Source organism: Haemaphysalis longicornis, unplaced genomic scaffold, assembly GCF_048455015.1.
Source record: "Haemaphysalis longicornis isolate Haplotype H1 unplaced genomic scaffold, Haemaphysalis longicornis Haplotype H1 scaffold_2, whole genome shotgun sequence".
In the NCBI taxonomy this organism is placed as follows: domain Eukaryota; kingdom Metazoa; phylum Arthropoda; class Arachnida; order Ixodida; family Ixodidae; genus Haemaphysalis; species Haemaphysalis longicornis.
The window spans coordinates 230,028,120-230,036,626 of NW_027526295.1; the positions used below are offsets into that span (position 1 = coordinate 230,028,120).

Genomic DNA, 8,507 nt, shown 5'->3' on the forward strand with positions numbered 1-8,507 from the left:
CACCCTAACACATATAAGTACCCAAACACGTGAGACAAGAGATATTCTTTCAGATTTCCGCTTCTAATGTAAAAGTAACTTTTGCCATCTCTTTCTTCTTTTCTTCCTTTTTTGCCAAGCAGACAGGTTACATACTCATGGCAAGCCTCTTCCCTGGAGTGGACAAAACACATCGTGAGAAACTTCCAATTTTTGTAACACACAGGGCCTGCACTGCTTACTTACTGATAGCCGGAAAACAAATGTGCGGGTAACAAGCGGGCAGTCACGAAAACAGGAAAGGAGCACGTTGGTCTGTGTGGATAGACTAAAGAATCTAATTTAAGAATGCAGTATTGTCACTGACAACGGCTCAGGAGGAGGGGTAAACTATTAAAATCAACAGTTAGTTAATTCGCGCCCATGGCGGTGGGAGGTCTTCTTAGTCTGCAGAAGGCTGCGGGTGGTAGCTTCCAGGCGAACCCTTTTGATAAGCTAACCTATAGCAGAGTCCTTCAAAAGCATTGAAGGACTCTGGCTATAGTCACCGCGGTCCGGGCTGGCCAGCATGCCTTCCCACTGCTCATGACTGGCGGAGGGGATGGGTATAAGGGAATGAGTGTGGGATCATTCCCGGGTCACGTGGTACAGTGCGCAAGGTTCGGGGCAGAATTCGCATGTGGCGAAATAGTAGGTAGGGTGCCTTTCATGGAGGAGGGTACCGTGTGGGTGCGAGAATGCTAAAACAGCTACGTCGCTATGATTTTCTCTCAACGGTTTGTGGCATAGAGAATTATGATAAGAGACCCTGATTTATACAACAGACAGCATGCTGGCCAAAATGCGAACACTGGTGCTCTCGGCAGCATACCTCGGCAAAACTGGGCGCCACTCACTCACACTCACACAAAAAATATATTTTTCCTCACGCACTCACACACTCACGCTCACTGGTCACCGTCACCACTCGCACTCACTCGCACTCACGCTCACTACGCACCCTCCACCCCACGCACCTACTCGCGCTCACTCTCACCACTCGCCGTGACCACTCGCACTCACCTGCGCTTACGCTCACGCTCACCGTTCGCCGTCACCCCTCGCACGTGAGTGTACGCAGCAGACCCTCCCTGAGTCATGAAACCGAACAGAATTAGTGCATTACGGCGTTAGAAGGTCATGCAAATCATATTCCTAAATCAATCCAGGGTGCCCCATAGCAGAAGCTAAGTGACGACATATTTCCGAAGCTAAAAGCAATCCCGCCATTACCAACCATCACAGCGAGCGGCTCCTGGGACGAATTGCCCACAGCGACTAGAAGCGCAATAGTGATGCTCCCCTGGGAAAGCCCCGCAAATGGCGCGATCAGCGCGAGTGCACTCGCGAGTGGTGAGCGCGGCTCACGGCGAGTGGCAGTGGGGCTCCCCGCGAGTTGCTCTCGCACTCGCGAGTGGTGAGTGGGGCTCGCACTCACTCGCACTCACACTTTCCATTCCAAAACGATGGCAAGGCTCACTCACGACTCACTCATGAGTGGTGAGGGGGAGGGGGAGGGCACTCGTCAGTGAGCCTGCCGACCTATGCTCGGCAGTCCTTCACAAGCAGCTTTTCCGACTGACTTCAGGCAGCAATTTGGTACAACTTACTCAATATCGCAAAATGCGACAGAAATAAAAGGAACTGCCCGCCATGTACGTGACGCTACATAATACAAACGAGTGAAAATGCACAAGCATGGCATGACGGCACTAGCTTGAACAATGTAATCTTGTCGTTGAACAAGACTTCGTTCAACAATATAACACACCCACGCGCACACACGCCCGTGCACGCACACGTACTCATACGCTCTCTCTCTCTCTCTCTCTCTCTCTCTCTCTCTCTCTCTCTCTCTCTCTCTCTCTCTCTCTCTCTCTCTCTCTCTCTCTCTCTCTCTCTCTCTCTCTCTCTCTCTCTCTCTCTCTCTCTCTCTCTCTCTCTCTCTCTCTATCTCTCTCTCTCTCTCTCTCTCTCTCTCTCTCTCTCTGTGCGGAATTTCTTTCCTGCAAACGCCCATGGATTCTTTCATGTGTGTGACTGCGAGGAAATATGAAGCAATTCTCTCAAGACGAGCAATGTTTGGGTCTTTTCAATAAAGGGATCGGAGATGAATGCTGCCAGAGATAATTTTTTACATATATTGCAGATAAAAAGCAAGACACCTGCAAAACACCATACGAGGTAAGTGCAGCCGCAACCTAACGCGCATGCAAAATAAGCTATCTGATCAAGCTCAAGCTTAGATATATCGTGTCCTGCACCAACTTAACACCTAAGTTTCGTTGAAATCTGAGCTATTACTTTCTATGCAGAGTTGGCAACGACAAAGAACAAGCTTTGAAATAGAATATGTAAAGCAGTGAATGTGTAATTGTTAAATAATTGTGTTGTTGTTGTCCGTTGCCAGACTTATAACTGGTGATTGGGTTCCATAGACCTAAGCCACAATGACTATTTCTGCTTTAGTGTAAGGCATCATAAACAACAGTAAACCATGCCCGAAGTAAAAGAAAACCAATACCGTGCACCATTTCAAATCAGTTAAAATTCCAAGCAAGGTCATCGGTTGTAAACATACATGAAGTTCATAGAATAGTCTGAATATTTGCTGAAACATTAAGACCAATAGCGTTGCTTGGAATTTTAGCTGACTTGAAATTGTGCACGGTGTCCACTTTCTTGAACTGAATTTAATCCTCAGCACCTAACAGGCGTTGTCACATGAGGCCGTGAGCGTAAATTTCTGAAATGGGTTTGATGATAGCATCGCTGAACTATCGAACTGTCTAGATCTTCAATCCCTGCCTCAGACTCCAAATGCTGGCTTTGTTTCGTGCAGAAATGAACAACACCTAACAGAAGTTCTCGTGTACTTGTCAAGCGCACAGAGATACCTAAGAAAAAACGACGCTAAAGTGACGGCAAGTATTTTTTCGTGCATGACAGTGACCAGTAAGTTTCTAAAACCCAGTGTTTTATTCGCATACTACGTTTCCTCCCCCTCCTTCCAGACTTGTCTGTGCAGTGGTGCTTGTCTTCCTTAGCATCATGCACCTGCAGTGAGTGGCCCATGAATTTAACGTATACCAAGTCCGGTTCGAACATTTCGTCCCTGCGTCGATTTGCACCGTCTGTGCGCACCAATTTGCAGGCGCGCACTTTAGAGTAGAATTTCAACCACGATTCAGTGGGACCGAATCGAAATACCTATCTTTCGCTGACCCCTCCCCTCTTTCGCTCGTGGTAGCGCTACTGTACTTTGCACTTGGGCTTTTATAACAACGCAAGGCGTGGATCACTGTCGCGGAGTTATCGCTCTGGAATCGGGATGGCTCGGATTCATTCCACTTTTTCTCGACCCCGGAATGGAATGGGAATAGACTGGCGACAGCTTTTGGAGGAATGGAATGGGAATGGAATTACGAACCTTTTCCCGGAATAAAATGGGAATAGAATGCGCTGGGTTTTTAGACGAGCTGTGCCGATTCTCAGCTGGGATCTATATCAAAGGCTGCGCTTGAACCAGCAGTGTTTGCATACATCTTATTTGCAATAACTTATTTTCTGGGGAGCTGCTTTAGGGCTATGAGGAAACCAGCTGGATTACTGAAGGCAATGAGGGCTGAAGATCTTTGCTCGGCGGTAGTTTTGTGTCCTGTGGGGTGGGTCCGAGGAAGCCATGGGAGGATGTGGGAGACACTTTCAAGCAGCCATGTGCGCTAACTGGTTACCTGTAACCCAGTCGCTGTGCGCCAGGGTCCAAACGAAACAAATTCATAGCACAATCCAAGCGCTACTGTTTGCTCCAAAACCGTACGCTAAAGGCTCGCGGCATTCATTGTTTACAGCGTTGCATGCACCTCGGGGACGCACTCAGAAAAATGTGTCAACGTGGGCCCGAGTAGCGAGAGCGGTTTTAAATAATGTCCTGTATTGAACAGCTAGAGTTCAGTTGATTCCAAGACATCAAAAAGCGAAATGAGGTTAGTAAGAAAGATGTGGCGGCTTTCGTACTGTGAATGCCAAACTACGTTGTTTCGTGAAGCTGCCCTTCTGTCCCTCGGGCTGTCACAACAGCAATTCTCCTCAGTGCTGTGGAAAGCCTAGGATTACGAGCACGTGTAGATGTTAGCAAGGTCCGGATGACGTGCCTGTGAGCTAGCTACTCCAGTGTATTGGCACTGGTAAGATTATTTGCGAAGTGCATATCCAGGTAACACGTGACAGGCTGTGCGAAACAAAGCAAGCAGACAGCACCGTATTCTTCCTCCTTCAGCAGGAAAGGGTCTGCCATGGCCATAGCGGCAAGTCCTTTGTTGCCAAATAATTCTTGGGATCGGCTGAGGGATAAGTCCTTAGAGATGTGGTGAGGAGTGAGGCATTTCAGTCTCTCGCAGTGAAGGCACCGGAGGTAGCGGCGTACTCGCGCAATTTCAAATTAGCCCTCTGGCGGAGAGTCCGCATAGGGGTGGTCGCGGAGATCGAACGATCTGTGTCGGAATGGCTGGGCATGACCAGACTAGGAGGCGGCAAGACCGTGTACAACCTAGTTGCCTACCCCCTCCCCCTTCCCCCCCCCCCGGTCCCCCACCTGCCACGGCGTCCAGGCGGCGCCATTGCTTCCCTTATATGCTTATATTGTCACTCTGTGTGTGAAGCCATAGTGTTCTTCAACATCCTGAAACTGAAGCTGTACGTAAAGACGTGCTCAGCACCTAGTCCCATTAGCCCATTTCGGCGTTGCTAGCGCCCTGGCGCGCATAATTTAGTGGGTGCCCACCTCTTTCCCCACCCCTTCTTTTTACACGAGCGAGATCCAGCCTTCCTCTTCCAAACAAAAGAATTGACCAATAAATCAATTCCTGCTCAAGCGTCATGCAAGAGCAAGCCATTACAACATGCTGATCCTGCAAATATTATAATAGAAATCGCGAATACTGGCCCTTCGTGATTTAAGAGGGTGGGTGTTCTGCACGGGATATCATCAAGCTTCTACCATCCCTCGACACCGGCGACGTGTATGCATAGCTTCGCAGTTATCAACGTGTCTGATAATGACACCCCTATTTTACATTCATAGGTAACTCGATGCAGACACCATGAGGTAGTTTATACGTTGAGGAATTAGAGGAATGAAATTGGACTTCCCGGTCATTCCAGTAGTGGGAATAGACAAAATTTTGGCATTCCGCAGAATTTAGAGTAATGGAATCGGAATGAAATGGGACTGCCCATTCCGCAACACTGATGTCCACATATCTTGGTTTTGTTTTGCGTTCTGTTACGATATGACGTTCCTTCCTCTTCGCCCTCTTCTCCAGTTGTTCTTGATTTTACCTAGCTTCTCTACTCTAAAAAGGGTCAGAATTATTGGTCTTGTTAGCCCCACATTTTAATTGCGAATGTGTTGGTAAGCGCTGCCTCTTGGCTGTTTATTATGCCCGCGCTTTTATATCCATCCTCATTGGCGCTTACCTTTAAAAGTTGCTCCCTAAAAGGCAGGAGCGTCGGTAGGATTTTGTCTTGAGGGGGAAAAACTCCTTGAATTGAGGGAGGAGAAGGAGAGGATGGGGGGAAGGGGGGAAATTGTTCTGGTGTGGCTTGGGAAGGGGGAGGGAGGGGCAAGTGCCCTTTCTGAACCACTCTGCTGACACAGGCACTTCTGCTGCGATTAGAACAGAGTTGCCAGTGGGGGAAACTATTAGGCACTACAGCGTTGGGCGATAAGTGGAGTGATAATTTATGATTATAACAATTATGATGCATGACAATTTATGACGAAAAAGGTAGAAACCACAAACTATATGTAACGCTGAATAATCGCACCATGCGCTTATGTAACCCCCCGCGTTTTTAATTTAATTCACGCAGCCGTAAGTTGTTCGCACTCTTAAACAAGTATCAACTCTTGAGGTTTTTATTTATTTATTTATTTATTTATTTATTTATTTATTTATTTATTTATTTATTTATTTATTTATTTATCACATAATGCGGACCAAGTATGGCCCGGTGCCTTCACAGATAGAGAAAACATTTAAGTGCAGATTTTATTTACTTGGAGATGTTACTCTGCGCAAAAGAAGTGTTTAGAGGCAGGGAATCGCAACCGTTTCGCCCCCAATTTAGCCCCATGGGGGAGCAGATATCCTCTGCTGTACGTCTTGAAGTGTCCCAGGATAGAGCTCTGGGCCCCGATGGCGTTGCATTCGCGCGGAATAAAGCGTCGGCCAAGTCTATAACAGGAGGCCCGTATTTGCCGTATCTGCGTTTCGGACATGAAAAGGTACAGGCATTAGCATGTGAAAACCAGGAGGTATGGCTTGGCTCGCTGCCCGTCATACAGCTACTCTATCGAAGCCTCAGCTTCCTTATCTAGATGTCAGTGACTGACTCTTAGCCTGAATTTACTGCAGAAAAGCAGTGGATCAGGCAACCACCTGACGTCCATTCTAAAACTCTAGCCTTGAACAAATCTAAAAATTTTGATGGAGCTGCACGTATTATGCCTCCCTAAAGAGAAAACGGCCGGTTTATCTAGTAATTTACTTCAGAAAAGTTGATGTTCACTACGGCTGACAAGGTGGTTATCTTACCATGTTTGCTTGAGTGTAAGTGACCATTTACAAATGATTGCGGATGAAATATTGATCTATCGATGGGATCGAAAGTTGAGACCTGGTTTATTCTATTCAGTTGCAAACATTGAGAGTCAACCTCTATTCCTGTTTTATTCGCATTGGGATAAATAAGGTGCGCCGTGTTAGTCCTGCACAATGTTGCTGTTCATCACGTCACCTCTGCGCTATAACGAGCTGCTGACACGTACAAAGCACCCATCGTCCCACTTCTAGTACAGGTTACAACAACCGTGGGAGCGACTGTTTTCCCCCTGTGTGTTCACCATAGTCACAGTAATGGCAACCACAAACGTGTAGTAAGACATCTTTTTGCCATTTTTAGTTTTAAATCTGCCATGCGGGCTCCCTCAAGATTGTTTTACCATAAGGATGAGTGGGAAAGCTAGATATGAGACATGCCAGGAGATGGCAACAGATTTTGCCACTCTCAGGTTAGATAACCATATATGCTGTCTATACCAAGGAAAATATAGCAATTGCATACGCACTGATTGTAGAATTTTGGCATTGTATTCATTGATCCCCCGTCAAGGCAGTTTCCTTTCCCGTGTCCTCCGCTTTTTTTTCTCTCTCTCTCTTCCCAAGAGCGCATCTCTTCTGACTTCCATGCTGTGTGGCCAAGCTGATCTTTAATTTCGATGCATGATGATTCAAAAATGGGGTTAAATATATACGTATAATGCTTGGGAATTTAATTTCTTTGCAGGTTCCGCGCCTGGTAAGCGGCATGGGCAGCATCATGGGCATGTACGTCGGCATGTCCTTCCTGCTGGTGTTCAACGTGCTCGACATCATGGCTCGAGCGGCCGTCTCATTCTACAAGCAGTACCGAAAATACCGTGAGCGTCGAGCTACCCTTCGTGGATGGAACCCGTATTATCACCTCGGCGGTGTACTTTTTTCAGGCCATCATACCGTAGCTCCTTACGCGAAAAAGACCACTGCCTCCCAGTAAATTTTCGAAGAAATTTATCGCAACAGGGTGCGCTTAACTTAAGGCAAACATGTAGCTGGCAGTGGCAGCCATGCTGTGACCAACCCATTCAAGCTTTGTGTCTCTAGTATTGCACTCGTATTTACCCTTAGATAAATTTAATGATAAAGCTACTATAGATAGCATAGCTCTTACCCTAATCTACAACAGTCCTCAACATCCGCTGTTTTTCACTTATTCAATTGTGCACGGCAGATGAGGTCCGATGAACACGATTTTTCTGAGAGCGTTGGCTCGACACACTGCATCAGTCAAAGCAGAACGGGAAAAAGCTTTTACTAGTGGCAGATCCGTGCTGCACCGAGAACACTGTCACGTCTTGCTGTATCACTTGCTGTGGTAGTCATTGCACACTCGCACTAGCATGTGCATCTTTCACAAAACACACAAACATTTTCCGCACACCCCAGCCGTACCGCAGCCGGTAACTACTTTTTCGCTGGTGAGGCATTCCACAACAGAACTCTGAACAAACATTGCAATAAAGGACCTGGAAGACGAGTGGCAAGACTGCCAGTCTTTACTTTTTCCCTATTTCTTTTTCCCTCCTTTTTCCCGTAATCTGTCGGACCACATTTTCCTTAGGTACTGTCACCCTCCTACCCCCCCCCCCCCCTCCCACCTTCAACAGCGTATCAACCCTGTAGGTGTTTAATGCCATCCAACCACATTGCTTTTCAATAAAATACCCTCTCCCCTCTCTCTCTCCCTCCCCCTCCTCCCCCTCCCCCCCCCCCCCCCCCCCCTCTCTCTCTCTCTCTCTCTCTCTCTCTCTCTCTCTCTCTCTCTCTCTCTCTCTCTCTCTCTCTCTCTCTCTCTCTCTCTCTCTTTGTCTCGGTGGGCAGTAACGG

At 47.4% G+C, this 8,507-nt stretch overlaps 1 long non-coding RNA gene across 1 annotated transcript; it reads left to right on the forward strand.

The window, feature by feature from the left end:
- The first annotated feature begins 136 nt into the window (after positions 1-136).
- On the forward strand, positions 137-8,063 carry LOC144167668 (uncharacterized). The gene is made up of 4 exons (XR_013322083.1): positions 137-174; positions 2,168-2,202; positions 2,861-2,942; positions 7,369-8,063. It is a non-coding gene; the product is annotated as an uncharacterized LOC144167668 (long non-coding RNA).
- Positions 8,064-8,507: the final 444 nt, after the last annotated feature.